This window comes from Pseudopipra pipra, chromosome 2, assembly GCF_036250125.1.
Source record: "Pseudopipra pipra isolate bDixPip1 chromosome 2, bDixPip1.hap1, whole genome shotgun sequence".
In the NCBI taxonomy this organism is placed as follows: Eukaryota; Metazoa; Chordata; class Aves; order Passeriformes; family Pipridae; genus Pseudopipra; species Pseudopipra pipra.
Window position 1 is genome coordinate 14,011,518 of NC_087550.1, and position 25,259 is coordinate 14,036,776.

Below are 25,259 nucleotides of genomic sequence, written 5' to 3' on the forward strand. Positions count from 1 at the left end.
ATTTAACATCGTTACAGAAGTGGGGAATTGCCAATGTCAATTAATGCCATTGAGCTGATTCCTTATTAATTGGTCGTTGCCAAATAATTAATCATTGACTCGATGTGTAGTTTAGTCTTTTCAGTTAATGAAAGACTGTTCATTTTCTCGAGGAAAAATCTGGAAATAGTAATAGATTTTAAAGCCCTGCAGTGTTCTGAAGGCTGCATTAGGCTGAAAAAAGGCAAGAGAACTGTTACTTAGAGAAAATATATAAAGATCATTTTCCATCTGTTGCAAATGTTGCATTTTGACTTTTAATATGCTTTGTACTTGTTTTAGAGTGATTTGCATTTTACCGAAGTAAAATTTGAGTTAACACGAGTTTTTGGAGTGCTTGTATTTCAGTTCTTAAATACTTAATGTTGTTTTTGTGATTTTCACATACAGATATTAAAGGAAAAAATTCAAGCAAAAATAAGTTATGACTTTTAAGTGGCAGATAACCAGCGGGTCACCTTCTGAAAGCTGTTTTGACTTTGTGAGCAAGAAGGTCCTTATGGAGTACTAGGCATCAGCTAAGATCCTTGAAAGGAACCAGGATGCTGCCCAAGGAGTGTTCCAAGGTCAATGATCCCTAATCAAGCAGCTACCACAGAAAGCAGGATGGTCTGTGAGTACAACAGCATGTGAAAACCACGTTGCTGAGGTCTACAGGTGCTCTGTGTATAAGGTAAGAAAACTGAATTGGGCCTAAGTATGCATACCAAGGCTAAACAGGATGATTTGTCCTGGGGAGCACGTGAGGCAAAGAATAACAGATCCACTGCAACCCAGATGGTTTTGGGACCATCTGGGGAGTGGGATCTGCAAAGGCAAACAATGCCTGGGTAACTGTGAGAGCCCTGAGGGTCCTAAAGGGGATTCCTTACCCTGAGCTCTCTCCTGTGGGCCCTGAAGCCCCACATCAGCTCACCCTGGGGCCACTGGCCCGCTGACACTGGAGGTTGGTCTGTCTGCAGCCCCATGACAGTGGTGCCTGCAGCCTGGCTGGGAACTTTGTTGTCCTGAACTGTGGAGTCTCTTCCCAGCTTGACATTGGCTCTGCCCTGGTTCTGTTGACCTGCCTGGCAGTCACCAGAATGTCTGAACCCTGATCTGATCCTGACTTCCCAATCTGGTGTCAAACCTGCCTCATCACAGACTCTCTTGGCGATCTGGACTCGAGGCTGGGTCCCCTTCACCCAATCTGCCCTTGCCTCTCCCTGCCATTTAGGATGTGCCTTAGGCAGAAAGGCCCATGCTCTGGCAGCCCAGGCATCCCCCTTGGCTCCAGCTTTTCCATTGCTTGGGGAGCAGCTGGCCCCTTGCTGTGCCGGGCAAGTAATTATACCTATATTTACTCTGTATCAGTAGCATCACATTACCTGTGATTGACAGGTAATGACATAAGAAACGCTAGATTTAGGTACATATATAGAAAAATTGGAAAAACTGGCAGGTGGTTTATTTGTTACATGAGACATGGTGGTACAGGAAGCCAAAAAGGAAGGTCCAAAAATAGGGATAAAACAGGGAAGGAGGAATGAAGTCAGTTGATGAGAAGAGAGGGGCTGATGGTAGGAGTGCAGATTTTTGCAGAGGTTGACCTACAGATACAAGCCCACTTGGAGGAACCACCTCTTGATCAGCATACTGGACTGTAAACCAGGTCTGCTTTCAAAAGACTTGGTGTAGGGGGTCAGAACAAAGAGTGATGGGCCTCCACCCTCATATGAGAGAGTTCAAATGTGAGTGAACATTACATTTCCTTTACTGAGAAGTGGAATTTTGCCCTAAAACTGTTTGTTAGCTTTAGATACATTTTGCCCTTTAGGATGTTGTATACTTTTTTCACTTTTTTCAATTTTTTTTTTTTATTTTTCCTTTGTCTTCCATGGCTGCCCAGATCTTTTTATTCTAAACTTTCTGGATCCTCTAAACCTTAGAATTTGCTCTATGCATGTTTCCCATCCATACATTTAAAGGTATCAAGCAATTTCTTTTTTGTCTTTAAGGAAAAGAGGAGAGGGAGCTAAACTTGATACTCAGATTTTCAGCTTAATACGTGTATTGCCAATCTGATTTAATACATGAAAGAATAAGACCACTTGTGCATGTGTTCAGTTTGGCTCTTTAGTGATGTTATGAATGTCAAAATATCCATCAGAAATAAGTTTATGTCTAAAACTGATGTACATTCAGGGGGGAGGAAAATCATAAACAATTTATTTGAATGAAATTCATGGATTTCAGTTTTATCGTGGACTTTCCAAATAGTTTTTCAGTGTGAATTTTATATATTTGGATTCTGTTACAGCTCATGCTTGTGGAAAATGACAGTCTGATCAGTGTCTATTCAGATAAACTCTTGCCACAATTGATGTTAGATCTTACAGATTCTTTGTGAAGTTTGATCTTGATTATTTTTATTTTTAATAATGAATGTTATTACCTATGGTTGTTGAATAGTCAAACTAGTCAAAGGTAAAAAGAAGTGGTTTTAGTTCCTAGGAAACAAGGTTGCTGAGAAGTTGAAAATTTTTCATAATCACTTTAAACATACCAACTCCATAAATGCTGAGTGGTGACAGTGGAGCATTTTTAGATCGTTCTAAGAACACCTGAAAGAGAAATGAATTGCAATTTTGGTTTATTTTTATTCTTTGCATAATCTAATTTTATATTTAATTCATTTTTCTTATAGCTTGTTCTCACTAATAATGTTAAATTATTGAAGGTTTTGATTAAGCCTGTTGTTAGCTCTTAAACCTGAAGTAAGAACATGACATATTCAAAAGAGAAATAGTAAAGCCTTGTTTGAAAACACACAGTCTTATAAATGATCTTTCCCAGTTGTTTAATGTTTATTCAATACTGTTTTCTCTGCTGCTGTTCACACAACACATAAAAAATGAAGCAACATTAATGTGAAGTTTTCAAGCCTAGCAAAGCTGCTGGTTTATGTGAATTCTAATAGCCTACAGAATGTAGAAGACATTGAAAGTGATTTCTGAATTCACAGCCTATACCCTCCAGGGACAGCTTGTATACATAATTCCTTATGCAAATATTTAAAGGTTTGTGTTATATCTTCCAGAATATATTTTCATTTCTGATTTTTCTTCTTTGCTTAGTTGCATTTTGAGTGCTGGATTCTGTAGATGTGGGTAAAATTGAAAAAGCAGGTCAAAAAATAAGAAGTGTTTGGTTGCTTCAATAGCATTGTTCTTGGAAGTGATGGTCTAGGAACCTGACTTTCTAGGTTAGGAAACAGAACACTTTAAATAAATTTATGCTCAAAAAAGCAGTAATTACCATTTTCATGAATGCATAAATTGCAAATATTTTTGTGTTATATTAACATAGAACTGTTAGTAGACTAATGAAGATGAGGTAACCTCTTTTTTTTTTTTTTAAAGTATTCTCCCTCCTTTCAGCAAAAAGGCAAAGTAAATAAAACAAAAGAGTTGTTCTGTTTTCCTATGAACTTTGAAGGACTTGTGCGTTTCTTCTCTTTAGAGTTTCTCAGTTCACTTGCAGACTTTTGGTAACAATTTCACTTTAAGACAATGAAGACTGTTCTTCCAAAATTAGGAATTTTCTTCCTGAAAATTAGGGCACAAGATAAAAAACTGTGTTGAAAGCACGTTTTTTTATAAGAAACTCCTCAATCAGTTTCTATGTTGTGTCTTTTTTCTGATGTTGTTGATGTTGAGAAGCTGACAGTGTGATGTCCACAAGACTCACAAATATTCAAACAAAATCAAGCACAGCTGAGAAATATGTATGCTCAGTTTAGTGAAGAGACTAACCAAGAATTAAAAGATTGAGCATCTTCCTGAATTCAGCTTTCAGGTGCAGGAATTCTATGCCTTGACCTGTCTTTCAGATTTTTATTTTTATTTTGTCTAATGCATTTGTGCATCAGGGGTAGTAATAATTAAATATAAGGTAAAAATCCTCTCCAAAGAAATCCTACATGACTTTTAGTGTGATCTGAACCCTAAAAATAGTTCTTTTCAATAACAGCTTTAGGGCAAGTTTAGTTCACTAGGGTGTTATTGTAAAGGCAAAGACTGATTCATGTGAAGTGCAACAGTTATGTAAGATGGGAGAATTCCCACTGTAGCCATAATCCCCTCTTGACTGGCTTCTGCTTGGAAGAGTTCCATTCACAGGTCCTTGTTGGATAGGGAGCTGCATGACTTGGGTGGCTGAGGTCATTTTAGAGAGATGTCCTGTTTCTCACATCACCCTGATGTCTTCTGGAATCTTTCCTCAGGCTTTCTGTACAAAAGGCATTTGATCCCTCCTTGGCTAGTCTCTGCTTGGAATTTAGGGAGGGTGTTTCCATTATGAAGTTCCAGGTCTTGCAGCCACAAACAATCTTAAAATGTCCACTCTTTTTTCCCAAGCTGACTTCTTTCTAGATCCTTTGAAATTTTGTTGAATTGCAGTGCCTGATCTCCTTCAAAAAGCCCCTTTACATGGTCAGTAGTTAATAGCACACCCTAACTTTACAAACATTTTAGTCTATGGAAGCTCATTACTGTGATAATCCAGTTATTTCTTTTGCTATGGATATGGTATTTGTTATTTGGATAGTAGTTGAAAAGTATTCTCTTCCCTAAGGTCATGAAATTCTGAAGGAATGAATGTATCACATAGGCACTTCAGATTTCCTCACCTTGGTACTCCACATTTCTTTGTGGTTCATCTCCTGTCTTGCAGTTGATACCCCTTGTCCAGTTGCCTTTTCGTTAGTCCTGAACTGTACCTCAGTACTGTTCAACAGGCCTGCTGTCCAAGTGACCTGCATCTACACAGATCAAGTGGATATTTGTTGGTTCACCACTCAGGTTGAGAAGTGGAGAGAAGTTTTACTTGCGTTTTGAAATTTTTACTAAAAAACTCTCCCTTTTTTTTTACAAATATTATTACAAGCCTTATTGATCTCATTAGCTTGTTCATTTCAAGTGTAACATAAATTTCTTTAACTTTCTACCATCCTTTACAGTAGTGGTCAGCCAGGATATGCCTTTATTGGGTTCTCAGATGTCTTTTTTCAATTATTCTAAAATTTTTAAATTTACTGGCTTAATCATCTTCCTAAAATGCCTGTCACAGGTTTCTGTCTCCTTTATATTATGTTAGTCACCTTGGTCTTCTCTGATAGTGCTCTTTCCTTTTTAAATATTGTAGGGCTCTTTTATGGCTTATATTACTTCTGTCTGTAACAGGGTGTTTTTCAGCACCTAATTTTAGATCTAGTTTTCTTTGCTGTTCTTTTCTTATATCCTAAGTGTATTCTCATCTGTCCATCCCTGTAAAATAGACAAAGGCAACAATTCTGCTGAAATTCTCCTTCATTTTGTGTTCTCTCATGTCCCTGATTTTCCTACAGTGAATAATAGAATTATTAGATACTAAAATTTACTCATTTCATCCTCATTAAGTATTGACCCTGTCTAATATCTTAGTGCAGCTTTTTGTGAAGGTGCTTTACCATTTGATGCCACTGACAGAGCAGCTACAGGATTGGTGACATTAGGCTGGTTTACTAAATGGCAAAACTGAAAGTATCCAAAAGTAGTAGAATAAACAGAAGAAAGATGCTTTTAAGAAATGGAAGAGAATAAAGGATAAACCTGGTAAATTCTGATTTGTTTTTACAGTGTTTTTATGTTTTATTTGGGGGTAAAAAAGAAATAAATTTCGTATTGTGCTGCATAATGTGGATGAGGAGTGAGTACTTTTCTGTGTTATGTTTGTGGTATTACTCTGTATGCCAGTACACCTGTGATTTAGAAAAAAAAATTTTCTTCAAGATGAGTTGGTGCAATTTTGCTCCTGGAGAGTTAGCTACTGCTTAAGTGTATGTAAATTATAGCAATCAAAATGCATGATTACTGAATCTTTGGAATAAACAAGTGGAATCAAGGCTAAAATTCATTTTTATAAGGAGAGGTATATACAGCATAGGGATTCCGTGTCACATGTAATTCTTCTGGGTGAAAACCCACAATGTATTGTTTTAATATTTTCCTCTGTAGCCAACACAATGTACAATTAATGACTAACTTGGTGATGTATTTTCCCAGGCTTAAAACAGCCAAGGTGCAAAGTGCTTCATGAATACCAGCCACTATCTCTGCTTGATAGATCAGGATTTAATCAGACAGCCCAGGACCATCTGTTTGTTCTACAGCCTGGATAAAGGTTGTTGTATTGTTTTGTATATCTTGACTATAAAAGAATGCTGACATAAGCGCATGGAACAATTATTTTTTGCTTGTGAGAGTTCTGAGAAATTTGCTATGAGAAGTTCATAAAAGTGTATCAGAATCAACCTGAAAGTATCCATAGCAGCAGGATCACCACTTCATGCTTATTTGCCCCATCAAATACTCAACATTATTAATTCTTAATTTTAAATTGCCTAATTGTCACTTCTAGCCATCCATTTCTGTTCTCTCCTGAACTGGAGTCTCTTGTCTGAAGCACATTTTTTCTCTGCAGAGGTGTTTCTGTGTTGTTGTGTCTGTTTTGATTCTTGGGAGCATAAACTTCATTATGCCCTGCCTGGGAGATTAAATCACCTTATTTTTCTTGCTATTCTTGCACGTGCATCTAAGCACTCCCATCTTCTTTTCACTACAGCATCTCACTGAAAATTCATTGAATTACATGTTCATTCAGACCTCCAGAGATGGTGTTTTCTGGAAGACTGTCCTCATTCTTAAATATTTTCCCTCTTTTTCTGTTTCTGTCATAGCATAACTTAGCTGTGCTTAGGCAGACTTTATTTCAAATAGCTTCCCTATGAAAAGAAACAATTTTTTTTCTGTTCATTACCAACAAAGCAGCCATTTCCTGTTGCTCACAAATCTTACCAGAAGTGTTTTATTCTTTAATTTTCTTCCAGAGCTTTGATGAAACAGAGTTGTCACTGGGTGTGAAGCATGATACCTGTGATCTTGTCCTACGTTTTGCACAACACAGAGATACAAAACCAGGAGTTCAGTTATGTGTTCATAGTTTCATAGGAGCCATGTACTTGCTTTAGGGATTAAAAACAAGAATGTAGTCTCTCTGTTGTTGCCAGAACTACTGAGGCAGCTGAATACTCTCTATGCATTCTTTTGCTTCTGTTTTTCCAGGACCATGTGAAGTGTTAAATATGGGGCATGAAAATGGAGTTCACCATGGACATGGGTCTCTTGAGGCTACAAGCCACTGGAGTGGTGAGTTTACCAGTTTCTTTAACATGGAAATCTGTTACTTTCTGGGATTGTTGAATAGTGCAAAAGGTATTAATTGAATGTAAAGGAAAGTATATTTTTATGACACCTGAACTACAGAAATAGCAATGACTTATACAAGGTCTTCAAAGTTTCTAATTATGAAACCCCCATAGAAAGATGTGTAATTTTTATAAGTAAAGGATGGACAAAACCTTAGTGACCATCAAATGGCCAATAGCTGCCTGCTTAATGTCCTTCTATTTCTGTTGCTGCTTTAAAGCTACTGCACACCTGAGTGGCTGCTGGGGGCTTGTGGGGGGCACAGTTGTTTTAAATTCATAGGACTCCTTCCCCAGAAAAACACCTGTAGAAAAATGATGTTTAAAACTGCTCAGACATCAGGTCTCCTGGGAATATTCAAGCACACAACACTGAAGTGAATTTGAAATTTCATCACCATTCTTTATGTGATTGGAATAAATGACAAGGGAAGAGAGGTTTTCAATACCATCCTCTTCAGTGCATGAAGGTACACAAGCAGAAAGATTGCTTTTAAAGAGGTATAAAAGGATTCTAAAATTCCTCAATCTAAAGATAGGGATTGCTTACACATTAGTGGATTAAAGGGGGATGGTGGAGTGTTTAATTTGTCTTAATTTTTGTTCTGCCATATTTTGATATAGTGATGTAGACAGCTAAGGGAGGAGGGTGTTAAGGAGTTGTTAGATCTGCTTTTTGCTCTGTGGATATGGCTGAGCTTTTGGCTAACTCTAGACAACTGTAATCCCTAATCGTGCCGATTGTAATTGTGTTTAAAACTACCCAGCAAATAAAATGGCCGTCTCATATTTTAAGGAATTACTTACAGAATCATCCAAAAATTTCGGACTTGCGTAAAGGGACCGTAAGAGCAGCATAAATGTGATGGTATGACAGATGTGCTTGGGTGAACTAAACCCGCTCTAATTTACTTATATGGATTTGCATCGTGAACTGAACACTGTGATCAGACAGTGTAAACAAGTTCTGACAGCAGCAGCTTCAGTCCTGCTGTGCTTTGCCTCTTTAGCCTCACCGTTCGACTTTGGGGAATCAGATATGCTCTGGTGCATCTCTCTTCCATCCTCAGATGTAAAATTAGTTAAAACTCAGCCTGATTCAATGTTACTATTTAAATAAGCATTATGGCTACCACAGCTATTGCTACCTGGCAATACTTGAATCAGTGGAATCCGTTTGGTTCATTATATGGCCACAGGCTCCTAGATAGTTTGTAGCAGTGGAGAGGACAGCTGGTAGTGACAGCATAGTTGGGAAGAACCTTCTGGCGAGCTCTGAACTAGAAATGATCTTCCCAATTTTTACCTGTGTGATTTCTTGTAACTACCTACTGATGATAAAGTTGTGATAAATCAGATTGCTTCTCCTCCTTTCTTTCTACTCTTCTGATTTGCCCAGTTAGCTGTATCCCATTCCCAGCTAAGTCAGTGGCAGTGTTCCCTTTGATTGCTCTAAGTCTCAATCAGTATGTTTTTGTGAAATTATTTTTTGTATAAGAACGTTAAGTTTCGAAATTCTGGTTCTGCAGTGATACTGGAAGTAAGTATTGCAATATGTGAGGTGCAGGATATCCTTCACTGGGTAGAAATGTCCAACTTTTCAACATTAAAGAACGTGAAGACTTGTTCTTTAAGCTTATAGTACTTCCCACCTGAAGTACTGTGTTCACTTCTGAGCTCTTCACTGCAAGGAAGGGATGGATGTGCTGGAGACAGTCCATAAAGGGGCTGTTAAACAAGATTAAGGGACTGAAGAATCTTTCATATGGGGGAAGGCTGAGAGATCTGGGACTGCTTAGCCTAGATAAGGCTCAAAGAGATCCTCTTAATGTGAATAAATAGAGCGTGAAGGAACAGGCCCCAGTACCACTGACCAGTAAATTGTGCATATCCCTAACAAGCAGATGTCAGGTACTCAGAACCAGTGGTGATGTATGTGTTTAGTCTGCCTGTTTTCTCAGCAGGAGGTCATCTCCCCCTTGAGAAACAGTGAAATGAATCATCAACTGAAGTCAAATTACAGGGTATAGTTGGACAACTTTTTATTCAGCACTGAAAACCTGGGATGAGTGGAAAGGGGAAAACCCCTTTCTGGCAATAAATAAATGATGTGATGAGTATCCACGCATAGCTGCTGAGTGTATCTGACCATCCTACCAGTTCTTGTGCTTTCTTGTCACTGTATCATAAAGAATATTATGAATAAAGGGCATTAGCTTAAATCAAATTTTAAACTCACATTGTTATTTCACAATAGAATGGTTTCAGTTGGAAGGGACCTGAAACATCATCTCATTCCATTCCACCTACCATGGACAAGGACACCTTTCACTAAAACAAGTTGCTCAGAACTACATCCAACCTGGCCTTGAAAACTTCCTGGGATGGAGCATCCACAATTTCACTGGGCAACCTGTTCTAGCGTCTCACCACCCTCACAGTAAAGAATTTATTCAGAATTTCTAAACCTACTCTCTCTCAATTTGAAGCCATTTCCCCTTCTCCTTTTCCTACATGTAAATAGTCCCTCTCCATCTTTCCTGTGGTCTCCCTCCAGGTACTGGAAGGCCACAATTAGGTTACCCTGAAGCCTTCTTCTCTCCAGGCAGAAAATCCCAGTTCTCTCAGCCTTTCCTCACAGGAGAGGTGCTTCATCCCTCTAATCAATTTGGTGGCCCTCCTCTGGACTTGCTGCATATGTTTATATGTATTTAATTATAATCTGTATTTTGCTATATTGGTAATTTTTCACCCTGTAAACAACACATATACAAGGCCCAGTACAAAATAACTCATAGTTTATTCTGCAGTTGGTTCTTAACGACTGACTAATCTTTTCTCAACAAATTTCAGCTGACGCTAGACTAAAGAGGATGATCAAATAGCATTCAAACTTGGGAGGAGAATGCTAGGAGATGAAATATGTTTGCAAAGACTAATAATTCATATGCACAAGGTAAAGTCATACTAGGAAAGCAAGAAATTTAGGACAGTTGTCTACCTATGTTATAAAAATGAAATACAGGTTCTTGGTTGTGTGACTAAACAAGCACATTTATTGCCAAGGAAAGTGGAGGAGTGTGTCATGAAAGCCAAATTTGCTTCTCATCTACTAGAAATAAGGGAGTGTAGCTTTCAGTAGAAAAAAGGTTCAGCTTTTATTTAAGGATGGTTGAAAAGAGAAATGTAATTTTCATGCATATTAAGGGAATTATAAAACTAATTATGTATGAAAATTAAAATAATTGAAAATAAATCAGAATCAATTGACAGCTGCCACTCTTTCTAATTTCCTTTGTTGTGTCTAGCAATTGTAAGTACTGAATGCAGTGGGTAAAATGCAATTTCATTTCACAGCACTGTCTGAGCAGACTCCCACCAGAAAAATACAGCATAGCACTCATGAATGCCCTTTCTCAGCTCATTCACTGAGCTGGGCACTGTCTGATTATCTGGACTTGAATTTTATGCAGCATTTCCATTTGGGGGAGAAAAATAACCAAACAACAGCCTCCCTAAATTCTTTTCAAGTTGCTATATCTTTGTTTTTGAGTTGCAATTTTGCTGACCGGGAATGGAAGAAAAATGTAGAGGCGACATTTGTGTCACGTAATTGGTGTCATTAGCAATTTCTTCACCATGAAGGAAAAAGTAATAGCAGGTCTTGGATAGTACAGTCCTCCTGGGAAGAAGGGAATAAATTGAGATTACAGTACTGTTTCTTTCTAGGCAGGACCAATCAAGATTCAAACCATCTGCCTATGAACAGCTGGTTCTGAAAAAGCAGAATCTTTTCTTTTGGAGAGGAGGAGCTGATGTGGAACTGCATCTCACAGGTACATAAACATAAGTCTTGTCAGAAAAGACAAAACACATGTGAAACCTGTTCATGGTGAAAGCAGACATGAACCAGATATTTCCGAGGACTACCCACCCTTCTCAAGTGCCTAAGGGGAAAAACTTGTGGATGACTGCAGTGCTTCAGAGTCAAGTGACAGATCTTGAATAACTAGCCAGTGTAAAAATGTTGGGTGCCTAGGAAAGCTCCTGGATCTGAAATGACCCACACAAGTTCAAAATGGTCTGTTTTTATAATGCCAACGTACATTCTGCTGGAGTAGAGAATAATAAACCGAGGGTATCGGCTCCTATCAGCTTTGAAATTATTTTGAATATTAATTTTTAAATGATTTGAGGCTGCTCTTGCAGTGTGCATACTAATTTAAATATGACATTTCGGCAAGAGATGTGCTAAACCAACTGAAGTTCACAAATTACAGAGCTCCTTCCTCTATAAAGGTCATTATTTAATGTGATAGACAAAAGGTATCTGAAGGACATATACCTTCAGATAATGACACTGTAGAGAGTGTTTTGAGATCCTTTCTTGAAGAGCTGGATCATATTATCAGTGCTAGTCAGGTTAGTTTAAAACACCAGTGGGTGCTGGGTAATTGGATACTCATGCAGAAAAAGCAACTGAACAACTGAGGAGTGGTTTAGTTAACTTGCAAGTCTAGGGTTGTGTTGAGAATGAATCTCAAAATTCTGGTTGCCCTTAGAAATGATCACGTTCTTTAGGAAAGAGGATTCAGAAATCCTCTCTTGCTCATGGTGATCTGCTCCATAGTCTTCCCAGGACTGGGAAACTAGACTTGATAATCCTTCTTAACTTAGAGTGTAGCCTTTGTCTATTTCTGGTCATTGTGAACCGCCCACAGTCATCACAATTTATCAGAGATTACACAATTGTCTCAAAGTTGATGGCAGCTCAGCACTTCCAGATATATTCTCTCTGGATCTCCAGACTTGTGTATGATAATTTTACTTAAGGAGTCCTTGATTCTTTTCTCCAATGGGTAATACTTCTCTTCCATAGGTTTTGCCATCACCAGGGACCTGGGAGACCTGAGAACAAACCCTGTTAGAAATGACTGAGGTACTTTTCCAGCCTTTTCCATACCTGCTTCATTCAGCAGCAAATACCCATCATCTTAATTTTTGTGCTGATTTCTTTATAGAAACTCTTATTCTCTTTCATGCCCCTCACTAGTTTTAACTTGAGCTTCCATTTGACTGGCTGTGTTCCATTTGTTGTGTCGTGCCTGGGTGATGCTTCTGTGGTCCTCCCAAGGAGCCTGTTCCCATTTCCACTATCTGGAGACCATTTTTTTGTTTTGTTGGGTTTTTTGTTTGTTTTGGTTGGGGGGTTTTGTTTTGTTTTTTTGTTTTTGTTTACATTTGAGCTTGGATAGGAGTTTCTCATTTAGCCAAGCCATGTCTGCTTACTCTTTTGCACATCAGAGGGACTATTCATGTGCTTTTAAACTTTATTGCTGGCCCACTTGCCCTACAATACATCCCTCTGAAGCAGACAACTGAACAAGCCAAAGTCTGACATCTGTAAAAACCGACTCTTTATTTTGCTACTTATCTTACTTTTATGTTTTTAAACTTTACTATCTCATTACAGGCAAGCCTGACATTGACTACCATTGACTGCTTGCTTATTTATAAGTAGCAGATCCTGCAGAGCAGCCTCTCTAGTAGCTGCAGCAAAAAATTGTCCCCAACACACCCTAGAAATTTGGATTATTGGTATTATGCTTCATTGCCTTTCCAGATGATGCTGAGGTGTTAAATTCCTCCATGAGAACCAAGGTCTGTAACTGTGCCTTAAAGAAGCTTATTTTTTCCCTTTCTCTTCCTGACTGAGTTTCCTGTAGGAGCAATCCACCGGCATGTCCATTCTTTTTGGACGTCCTTACACCCTCAGCCTATCCTTTCAGCCAACTTTTTCCCTCTTGACTATAGATGACTATGGTGGAGAGTCATCTGCACAGAGCACATTATCTCCCTCTTTCATCTTTCCTGGAAAGTCTGTGCCCATCCACTGCAGTGCTCCATTCCTGTGAACAGTTCTCCTATGGCTCCATAATAATCCCATTACATTACAGCTCTGCAACAATGCATGAATGTCTAATTTCTTCTGTTTGTCAAATATTGTGTATCTTTTACTAGTTGTTTCTATGAATCTCTGTTTCAGTTTTAACTTGAGACAGAGTGACTCTGTCTTGAATTTCTGTTTTTAACAGACCTCAAAAAAAAATGCAGTGGACTGATGTGAAGAAAGATGATGGGGAAAAAATATTCCTACTTACTGTAAAAAAAAGCATATTGTGCTTATGGAAATGGTACAGAACCGAGCAGAATAAAACCATGTAGAGAGTAAGAAACTTAGACTCCTTCTCTAGGGTTTACAGTTCTTACAGTACTGAAAGGTGAGTGATAACACTATTGTGGGTGCATGAACTGAGATTCATCTAATTTATTTTAAAATACTTACATTTGAGCTGCCATTATTTTCCCTTTGACAGCATCGAGCAGAAAATATGTGCTTTGTGAGTTGAGTGAGGGTAGTTTGAGTGTCTGGCACACTCACAATGCCGATTTCTTTCTGTTGACTGCATAAAGAACTTCTAGCAAAATGCAGAATAGCTATCTCAGATGTGGAGCTTTACATGTCAGTATCCAGAGCTCAGACAGATGCATCATTGCTTCATGATTTTTTAAATATCCAGCTTCTCAAATGAATGATAAAGTAAAAGTCTTGCCCTGCTTCAAATAAGTGCTCAAAAAACACAGTGAAAGAAGACTGGTGCCAAAATACTTCTTAAAAACATAGTATTTTTAGAATGATATAATGATTTGTTTTTAAAGTTTTGTTTTTCTGGATTTTGAAGATTCAAAGTTGGTGAATTGCTGTACCTGAGGCAGGTGCTTTACAGACAGCTGCATGGTTAAATATATGCACTCTGAGCATTTTACTTTTGATTAGCAAATTGGGAACCATAATTACTTTTTCTTACTTTGCATAATTTTTCATACCTCAGATACCTTAGATTATATCTTACATCTGCTAGAGAATAAAGTTTTTTGTTGAGTTGTTGCACATATTTAAAAAATTTTGGGGAAGCAACTTTGTTTTCTGTTTGTTTGAAAAACAATATATCACATGCAGAAAACTTAACCAAAATGTCAGTCCCTTAAATTTAGTTGCTCAAAAGATGAAGGTAAAGGGTGGATCCTGATTCAAATGCTAATGTGCTAATTAAAAAAAAAATCATTTAAATTAGGTGTCGTTAGTTGTTAAGTGGCAAGAGTCTATTAAGATCATTTGGTCTGACCACCCATAAGTTTACTGTCCTCATCCTCTCATCCTTCTGACCATGATATCTTCCAGGAAAAAAAATGTGAAGTCTCTGTTTGATGACAAAAGAGATTATATAGATTAAATCACTTAGTGGTTGGTGAAAAAAGAATGTGAAAGGTCAGGTCTCCCCACACATTTCTTCATTCTCGATTTCAGAGCAAAATCATTTTATGTCTTCTATTGTTCTTTTTAATATGAAAACTGAAAAATAGTTTACATAGGACTATTATTTGCTAAATGTATCTCCACTTTATGAAAGGTACCCAATAGCTGATAAGTATCCTCTTTATTTTTTCTATTAAGAAGCGTTGAGATCTAAAAGCTACATCCCCAAATATGAAATTACTTTCAAATATGAGAGAAAATGAATATGTTGATGAAAACTCACAAGGTATGTCCAGTACTATACACTTGTTGGCTTTGTCGCTCATTCACAACTTCTGCCTCAAGAAAATGAGAACAATGTTATGTACGAAGGGACAAGGTATAAAAAAATTATAAGGCTACTGATTAGCTGGTACTGCCAATAGCCACGGAAAGTAGCAGCAGACTCAGTACTATGATTTGTTCATGTGGTATGAAAATGACAGAAAATTCACAATTTAAAAAAATTCCTCACCACTAACACTTAGGAATTCCAGAGAAAAACAATGCATGGAGCAGTTCAAATATTTGCACAAATCTGAATCGAAGAAAAATGAGTGGATGTTACCACTGATGCAATAGGTGATGTTGACTGTCGAGCACAGAAGCTCTTATGATTTCATTTAAAAATGAACTGTACAATGAGTTGGTTATTGGTACATGCTGAGTAAACTTTAGCAAAGTGATAGATTTCATTCCAGTCATTACGATCAACACAGATCCTGAAGTGTCATGCCAATGCTTATATTTTTATTGAATATAATTATTGGTTTGAATTGCAAAAAGAGTATTTACATACCTTCATCTTTTTCAGATACCATTTTCTCACCTTTTTGCCTCTTTTGGGTTCCTCTTGCAGCTGCATATTTGTAATTTCTGATTTCTCTCTTCTCTGTCCTTTGTACTGTTGATAGTCCATAGACTTTGTGACATAATCTTGTATATATTGATTACAAGAGGAAATTATTCAAAGGGAGTAAAACCTGAAAGGTCACATTTTGAGTCCTGTATCAGTCATCCTCCATCTGATACACTGCCCTTACGAAAGCAGAGAGTCTTGTTGTTTTTTCAATGTGTTAACACACCAAGACTTGAGTATTTGGTTGATTTGCTAATTTTTGAATATTACAACCCCAGAGTTAATTCAAGTCATTGGTGATATTTTCTTCAGAAGATCCTCTTCTGGACACTTGAAAAAGAGATTAGTTCTACTCCAGCCATATGCCTTTTCTGTTTCATTTTCCACAGGTTTTTAAAATTTTGATGTTTAATGTTTTGCATAGTTGATCTTGATATACAAGAGACATTTAAGACTGGGAGTTTTTTCGTGCTTTTCTGTAAGGGGAAAAAAGGTATTTTTACCTCCATACAAATGGTGCCTGTACAAATGTCAAAGTTCAACAGTTACTGAGCTGCCAAATCAAAGAGAATTCTGCAACTGGGTCTGAAAAGAGCCCTTTGAAATGGGAATCAAATGAACTTCTGAATATTGCATGCCACTCAGTAATAACAAAAATTCATAGCAGAAAATGTCACTGAGCAGCAAAAGCTGATGTTTTTGTAGAGTTACAGGCACATATTTTCCCCAGACGTCATTAGTTGCTGGTATTTCTAAACCAGGCTAATGAGCACTTTAAGAAGGAGTCAAATAAGTTCTTATTTTTCAAAGGTTTTCATCAAAGATCTGATCAGTTGAAAAAGACAGTTTTGAGCCCTTTCTTTATTCCAGGATGCACAGTCAGAATGACACTTTAAATTTGCATATAAAAAAACCATTGCATACCTTAAAAGTCGCCTTGGTAAGTATGTTCCTCTTGCATGTAAAAGCAGATTTGCCTCAATTTTTTTTTTCTGTATTTTTTCAAGCTGAGGAGAGTTGCAGAGACATCATATTCCTCTATTAATTTATGGGACCACACCAGAAGTAGTCACAGAGAACAAAGATTTTCTGTTATCAAAAGGGACTAAATTTATTTTTTAAAATGAACACCATTTTTCTATGCACAGTCAACATATCACAGCATTTTTGCTGGTTCTAGCTAATAAGATTATGATAATTCTTTCTATTACTTATTTTTCCATTGAAAATAACTGTGATTTCAGACAAAACCCCTAATATATAAAGCTTTTACTGTACTGAAAAATAGCTTATTCTAGTAGTCTGAAAATGGGATGTGTCCCTCTTAGTTCTCTTTGAACTTATTAAAGCAAGAAATTATTTCATTTTCTCATATTCTTCTAATATCTATGGATTGATATGGGATGAAAAGAACCAAAAGCACATTTGTAAAAGTACACAAATCTGTGCTTCTTTCTTCCTCCTAAATGCCCAGAGGATGATTGAACAGTGCCTTGACTGAGAACAGTGTACCAGATGATGACTCATCACATAGTCTGACCTTGAAGAAATGTAAAAGGTTTTCATTTTGTGCTTCTTTCCAGCCTGTTTCACGTGCTTATGGTGCACCAGGAGGTGGTCCAGGCACTCTCAGGTTAGTGTGAATATCTGAAAGGCTTTGTAAGTTGAGCAGGAGAAAACTGGGAGTTGAGCAAAACCACAGACGTGCAAATAGGTTGATTGCTTTTATCCAATGAGTTGAATTTGTAAGAATCAATGTGCAGGCTAAAGAGAAGCTGCTATTTGCAGTGTAAAACAGGGTTACATTTTATTGCTCTTACAGAAACTAAAACTATGCTGGATATTCTTCAGCACCCTCTACTGGTTTTGTAATTATTTACACAAATACGGCATTCCTGAAGGAAACCTTGAGCAAGCAAATAAGAAGAAAAGGAACAAAAAAGAATGCTTTTTTTTTCTATCTAGATTTCAATAATAAATTTATTTGAGTTTCTGCTTTTACCACCACATAGTTCTCTACCTGTGTCTTTTTAGTGCCTTCAAAGTAGAGCTTTATCCAGGTGATTTAAGCCACCTCCTTGAGGAGCCTGTTTCTCTGTACAGTTTTACCAAGCACTCGCCCCTGCATGTTAAGCCAGGACCCGTTAAGGCAAAAAACGTAGTTCTCTCTAGATCAGTAATACTGCTGTATAAGGTTAGGAATCAGAGTTATGCTGCAAATGCAAGAAGGCTGAGCTCCACATCAAAACAAAAGGTGATGGGACTAAGGTGAGAGCTGCAGGGCACTTGCTGCTTTTGGTAACACTATTGCTAGGAAATCAAGCACAGGGAAGTTCGGGGAAGCTCTAGAAAAGCCAGGTGACAAAATAAAAACTGTTCCATCTCACATTTTCCATTGAGAAGATTCTTATGCTGTACTTTGTATATTTTTAAACAATATAGTTTTTATTTTTTACCTGAGAAAATCCACATAGCCTTTGTCGTGCTGTGTCTGAAAAGCCTGATAATGGAATACCAATACTCCGAATGAAGCCCTAACTAGAGTGGAAAATATTTGCTCAATTGACTTAGAGAAAAAAATTGTCATATACAAAATGTACTGCTGCAAAGATTTTTAGAAAATCAGACTACAAAGATTATGGAAAGTCAGACTGCAAAGATTTTAGGAATTCAGAAGGCAGCTGACTGAGATTCAGGGTTTGGAATGCCACTATCTGTGGAAGTTTCCCCTTTGCATGTTTCTGGCCCATTTTAGAGTAAGGTGTCACACATTGGAAGGTATTATGGGGAGTGATAAAATATTAATTTGCTCTAGCCACAGATGGATGTGTTCACCTATCTACAAGGACATTTTATCAGGAGAAGATCCTCAAGTCAGAGTATGAAACCTTTCTCATTAAACCAACAGAAATTATTTCTGCAAAATAAAAATGAGTGAATTGCACCAAAAAAGATAAGGAGCTTTTAGTTTCTTTGATTAAGATCTCTGCACCTAAGAATGCATTTCAAATTACTATAACATCATTGCTGTATTTTAGCACTTATTTGACAGGTGACACATAGTTTAAGTAAGGCAAAAATGTCTTAGAGCAACTTGTATATAATATCAAGAAAAATAAAACCAAACTCTCTATTAAATAAAGTGTAGGAAATCAGTCTGCTTTAATATGGGATGATGAGACTTGATACTGGAATTCTAGTATAGTGGTTATGTAAAGAGTGAATTGCTCATCATAAAGATTAAATCTTCATTGTGCTGTGGCAAGTGGCAATGAACTGGCAATCCATCTGTTCTTGCTCTCTTCAAATATTAGAATTTATTACTGCAGAAAAAAATAGCAGCTAATTTTTGAACCAACCACCTGTAAAGAACAAGTCATTGCACAGATAAGATGTGGTCCCCCCGCCCCCAGCTGCACCTTCAGTTAACTTCATTCCCTCAATTTGAATGAGAGCATATTTCAAGTGGAAAGCAATTATATGGCTCTGTGCCTTGTATAACCTGTTAAAACCAGTAATTTGCTGGCATAAAATTAATTCTGTGCTCAGTTTACAGATCTAACTAGCTTAGAGTAAGAACATTTCTCTCTTCAAAATATAAAACTACTAGAGGCTTGCTTGGATGGGTTTACTGTTTACATTGTGCTTTCGTTGAATATTGGTGCTAAAACAGATTTGTCGACAGCTGATACGGCAGTGCCATTATGTATTGACAGCGTAACAATGCCATTTATTTTTCTACAGGCTTATTTGTACAAGATGACTTCCTCTGTTCTATATGTGTCTTATTCCTTCTATCTGGATGGAGCCAGGAGTAGAAGTTATACTCTGGAAGAGAGGAATTGAACAGTGATAATGCACTCCTCTGCTGTTTCAAGCTTTAGTTAGTAATTATTTATTTTCTTTCTCCAGGGTACTCTGTTGTGATTGTAAATACTTGGCCAACTCCCTTTGTCATCTGAGAAGATCCCAGACCATCTTTTTGTGCAATACAGCACCCCTGTAGAGTAGCTTTTTTTTTGGCTGTGTTGAAAATGTGGGCTTTGCATTTGTCAAAGAACAGTGAATTGCATTCCAAGCAACATTGTTCAAAGCAGAAGGAACTTGCCATGTTGTCTTCATATTTAATTGAAACTTCACCTTTGTATCTCCTTTCAGAAATAATGAATACCTCGATCACTTTTTTTAGCAATGCAGCCTGTAGTTCAGGGAACGTGTCTTGCTCTTCTGGCAAAAACTTGGGCTTACAGATGAATCCTTAAGAAGGACATCAGAAGTTATCATAGAATGGTTTGGGTTGGAAGAGACTTAAAGACCATCTTGTTCCAATCCACTGCCATGGGCATGGACACTTTCACTAGACCAAGTTGCTCAGAGCCCCATCTGTCCTGGCCTTGAACCCTTCCAGGAATGGGGCAACCACAGCTTCTCTGGGAAAGAGAAGCCAGTGTGTGCCAGTGCCTCACTACCCTCACAGGGAAGAATTTCTTTCTAATATCTAATCTAGCCATACTCTCTTTCAGTTTGAAGCCATTCCCCCTTGTCTTGTCGCTGCAGGCCCTTGTAAATAGTCTTTCTTCGTCTTTCTTGTAGGCTCCCTTGAGGTACTGGAAGGCTGCAATTAGGTCACCCCAAAGCCTTCTCTTTCCCGGGCTGAACAATCCCAATTCTCTCAGTCTTTCTTCGTAGCAGAGGTGCTCCATCTCACTAATCATCCTTGTGACCTCGTTTGGACTCACTTCAACAGACTGATGTCCTTCCTATCTCATCTGAGTAATCTCAACTTGGGGGGCACTGTGGTTTACCAGCAGAACAGTTATGTTATGTGCCAGCAGATTCATTAAAGCTTCTTATGATGGAAAAAAGCCTAGTATTTAAAGCTGGATGTAAATGGCCACCAACAGATTTAAGAGATGATGTTTCTCAGGTGAAATGCCTTTTTCAGAGTTGGAGAACACTAAAGAGGGGCTCTGACCTTCTGATGAGACAGTATAAAAGCTCCAGAATCAAAGAATCATAGAAGAAAAGAATGGTTTCATTTGGAAGGGACTTCAAATATTATCTAGTTCCAACTCCTCTACAATGGATAGGGGCACCTTTCACTAGACTGGGTTGCTCAGAGCTCCATCCAACCTGGCCTTCATGGAAAGTTAAAAACCAGGGTGAATCATTATAACATTTGTTTTTTTTTTTTCCACTAGCCTCCTTGGTTTTATACCAAAAGAAAAGGTTTTAATAAGTTCATTGTTAAACTCTTGCAGTGTTTGCACTGGCTATTGCTTTCTCTTTAGAGGTGTTAAAGGGTTCAGCCATTCAGATGACTGGAGCTGTAAATACAAGGGAGGATGTCAGACAAAGAATGTGCACCTCAGAAATGGATAAAAAACAGAGATAGGGTCTGAATAATACTTTATCTAAGCAGATTAAGAAGCAAATGGTATCCCCTTTGATTTCATACAGCAAACTGAAGATCTTTTCTATGAATCTAAGCAAGGTTTCCTGATCTGAAATATGCTTTTAGTCTAGCTGACTACTTTACTTCTGTATTAGAAAAATGGAGTTGTGAATATTTATCTGTTCTTTTATGTGGGAAAACATGAGAGTTGCTTACCCAGGAATATTTATGAAATTCAGACATTCTATCAGAAGTAGTTTAGGATAAGCACAGATGGTAAATTCGTTACTCAAAACTGATGAATCCCCATTTTATTTTCAGGGATGTCAATAAGGAGCCAACAGTTTCTTGAGGTGATCTTGTTAATTTTGTATTCAGGTTTTACGATTTATCTTCCAGGCTCTGAAGAGCAATTAAATTCACCTATGCTAATCAAAAGACTTAATGAGTATCATAAGTTTTGCTGATAATGCCGCTCTTTTCTTCTTTAGGTAGCTTCCTTCACTGACAGTGCTATAGACTTTAAGCACATAAATGTCACAAGTTCAGAATGGCTGGGGTCACTAAAATAAGAAGTCCATGGAACTACTGAAGCAAGTCCAGAAGAGGCCACAGAGTTGCAAAGGGGACTAAGAATACCTCCCCTATGAAGACAGGATGAGAAAGCTGGGGTTGTTCAGCCTGGAGAAGAGAAGGTTGTGTGGAGACTTCAGAGCAACCTTTCAGTCTGTGATGGAGCCTCCAGGGAAGCCAAAGAGGGACTCTTCATCAGGAACTTGAGAATTTTCCCAGCGTGTTTCTGATCTAACTGTGAGGCTCCAAAAGAAGCAGCAGGGCTGGAGTTGGTTTGTGACCTGCGTTATGAACGCAGAAAATCATCAATGGCTGGTGAGGAGACGGGTGTGTGATGCTTGTGTGCACCCCACAGAGAACAACAGCGGAACACCAGCCTCAGACCTCCATTTCAACATGCCCTGGCCATGTGCACTCACGGCCCAGCAACCCCCTGTGTCCAGGGCTCATCCCCAACACTGTGGGCAGCAGGGCAGGGGGGGACTCTGCTGCTCTGCTCCGCTCTCAGGAGACCCCGCCTGCAGTGCTGCCCCCAGCAGTGGGGTCCTCAACATGAGAAGTCCATGGAACTGTTGGAGCAAATCTAAAGGAGACCACAAAGTTGCAAAGGGGACTAGAGCAACTCCCCCATGGAGACAGGCTGAGAAAGTTGGGGCTCTTCCCAAGCCTGGAGTAGATGGTATGGATGCCTCAGAGCAACCTTCCAGTCTGTGAAGGAGCCTCCAAGGAAGCCAGAGGGGGACTCTTCATCAGGATCTGTAGTCACAGGACAAAGGGGTATGGCTTCAGACTGAAAGAGGGTAGGGTTAGACTGGATGTTAGGAAAATAGTCTTTATTGGGGGGTGGTGAGGCAGTGGCACAGGTTGTCCAGAGAGGCTGTGGATGCCCCATCCCAGGCAACATTCAAGGCTCAGTTGGACGGGGCCTGGAGCAACCTGGTCTGATGGAAGGCTGGTCAGGTTGGAAGGAGATGATTTTTAGGGTCCCTTCCAAGCCCAACATCCCACGATTCCATCATTCTGTGGTCCCCATCACCCACACTGGAGTGGCCCTGGGCCTCCTGTGACATCCCAGCTGCCAGAGCCTGTGTTCCAGCAGGAACTGCGAGTGCCCGGCGATGAGCACAGCACAGCCACTCGCCTGCTGCCAGCGCTGCCTTCGGCTGTGCCAGCGTGCCCTTGTCAGCTGCCCCTGCTACGCCCGCCAGTCCTGAACTCCACCTGCTGTCTGGAGCTTGGCATCCACTCCTGCAGGATGGGCACCCTCATCCCAAAGAAGGTACACTGCCATTCCATGGAGCTGGGCCCCCACGCCTGCCCGAGTGAGATGGAGAACTGTGGGGATGGTGTGGGACAGGGACCCCTCTCTGAGGTTGTGCCGCCTGATGCAGGTTGAGAGAGACACGGAAGAGGAGATGGAAGTTGACATGGTAGTGGCTAAGGAAGAGATGATGGAGGTTGACTTAGAACATGTTGTGGAGGAGATGGAGATCAATTTGGAAGAGGATCTGGAGGAGATGGATGTCGATCAGCACGATGAGGAGGAGGAGATGATTTTGGGATGAGGACAGACCCTCCAGCAGCAGGACAGGCATGTTTGCCCCATTCCCTGCCCACAGGGAGAGTGGGTCTCTTGCTGCCAGGCTGGTGCAAGGCTGTGCTGTGTGACCTCCCTCAGGGACACAGTGCCACATCCCTGGATTCTGGTGGCACAGCCACCACCCCTGCCCTGCCCTGTGCCTGCTTTGGGCCACATGACCCGTGTCCCACCGCCTGGAGCCTGGCTCCCATCCCCAGCCAGGCTCAGTCCTGGTGGCAGAGGCCCACTCTGCCCAGCAGCTCCCAGGCTGGTGGCACATGGAACACCCAGCAGGGCCTGACTGGAATGACTTGCTTTTCTTCCAGGACTGACGGACATGCCGGAGAAGAAATTGACCCTTGTACATATGTTTTAGTTGTTGTTTCATTTTCCTCCTGTAAATACGTTGGATAGACTTTTTGCTATTAGATAAGTTGAATTGTAAATATGTTTTGTAGGTGGTTGTTTTTATAAAGATTCTTATAATGTAAATACGTTCTGTAGTTCGTTGGTTTTGCTGCTCTTCTGTAAATAAATACTCTTTGTTTTTCACACCCCAGCTCTCTTTGTATTTGCTTTGGGCCCTTGCAGCATTTGCAGTGCTGTGGTTTCCACTTGCTCCGGGTTCCTGGGGCTGGAGGTGTCTGGGGGTGCTGGAATGGCCCCCCCAGGTTTGTCTGGGGGGACCTGTGCACAGAGGGGTCCCACTTGCACTGAGCACTCCTGGCGTTCATGGGCTGGTGCAGAGCAGTGTCCCCAAGAGCAAAGCTGTCACCAGCAGAGAGGGGGGTCTGACGTGACTGGTCCCTGCAGTGGTGCCACCAGGAAAACTGCTGCTCCCCTTCCTGCTAGAGCCAAGGGGACTCCTGGGGTGAGAGCTGGGATCAGGCCACAGGGATGCAAAACTCCAATTGATTTCCTGAAGGCCATGACAGTCTTGGGAAGTGCTACAGTCAGGATCTGGGGAGAAGCTTTTGGAGTTGCAGTGGCTGATGTTTAAGGCTTTGAACCTCCAAGCGCTCTGGGCTTTGTTTCCCATCCTCATGGCATTACCCCATGCCCTTCAAGACACTCAAGCCAAGCAGAACAATCCTCCCCCTACCTGGATCCCTGCTGCTGGCAGTGGGCACTGGGCCATGTCCTCCTCTCTTGGTGATGTGTGGAGGGGGCAGCGCAGGCTGTGGTGGGGAGGGAGTGGAGTCTTTTCTGTGAGGGTGCCGGTGCCGGGGTGCCATGGGCCCCATGGGGGCATGGTGCCTAGAGGAGGGTGGAGGGTGTGGGAGCTGTGGGTGCTGCAGAGAGTCCCTGGGGAATGCTGTGCTGGGAGGTGCAGGGCTGTGGCATCCCCGGGCTGTTGGATGCAGGGGCCGGTCTCCCAGGGGTGCCAATGGAACTCCACAACAAGCCTGTGTCCCCAGAGGTCCCCGAGCTCAGACCCTTCTGGGCAAGTGTCCACCAAATCCCCCGGTGTAGAAGGCACCTGTGGTGAGGAGGAGAAATTTCTCGTTTGGAAACAGCAGCTACGAAGGACACTGGCTGAGGCAACAGCAGATGAGAACGTGCTGTGAAGTGTTACATGGCGACCATATCAGAACAGAGACTGTTAACTGAAGGACACTATTATAGAAGCTGTTAATGCATGCACTGAATGCATTGTTCCCCTGGTTTTACCGAGTTTTACTCCATTTTCCCCCCTCACGTTGATCCCCTCTTTTCTCATTGGTCGAGATTCGCTGCAATGCAGGTGTTTCCCTCCTTGGTCCCTGTTAGTCCCATGTTCCCTCCTTCCTTCCCCGATTGGTTATGACCTCTGTCAGTCCCATGCTCCTCCCCTCTTTCTAGATCCTTCCCTACCTAACATAAATAGAGTGAACCACCCTTAATAAATGGTGATAGCTGTTTGAAGCTACCACTGTCCTTGAACTTCATCAGTTGTCGAGTGATCTTTTCCCGATCGACTATGGCACCCCAGTTCCTCAAACATCCCTGTGCCCGGCACGTAGCTCGCTGGGCAGCCCCTGCCCAAAGCAGCCGGGGAGCAGGGACAGCAGCTTTCTTGAAGGAGGCCATTAGATTTTATTTCTGACCTCATTTTATATCCTATACAGGATGGGTCTTCATCAGTCAGAATGGCAGGTAGGTAACCTAGGAACGATCTGCTCTGGTTCCTGC

General features: G+C 40.2%; 1 long non-coding RNA gene across 5 annotated transcripts; it reads left to right on the forward strand.

Moving 5' to 3' along the window:
* The first annotated feature begins 433 nt into the window (after positions 1-433).
* LOC135409025 (uncharacterized) lies at positions 434-23,641 on the forward strand. 5 transcript variants are annotated; one of them, XR_010427988.1, is made up of 7 exons: positions 434-712; positions 7,182-7,265; positions 11,054-11,160; positions 12,204-12,263; positions 13,420-13,605; positions 17,124-17,173; positions 21,427-23,641. It is a non-coding gene; the product is annotated as an uncharacterized LOC135409025 (long non-coding RNA). The 5 variants fall into 5 exon arrangements; XR_010427990.1 differs by having other exon boundaries at positions 13,420-23,099; positions 23,414-23,641; XR_010427989.1 differs by having other exon boundaries at positions 13,420-22,787; positions 22,900-23,641.
* The last annotated feature ends 1,618 nt before the right edge of the window (positions 23,642-25,259 follow it).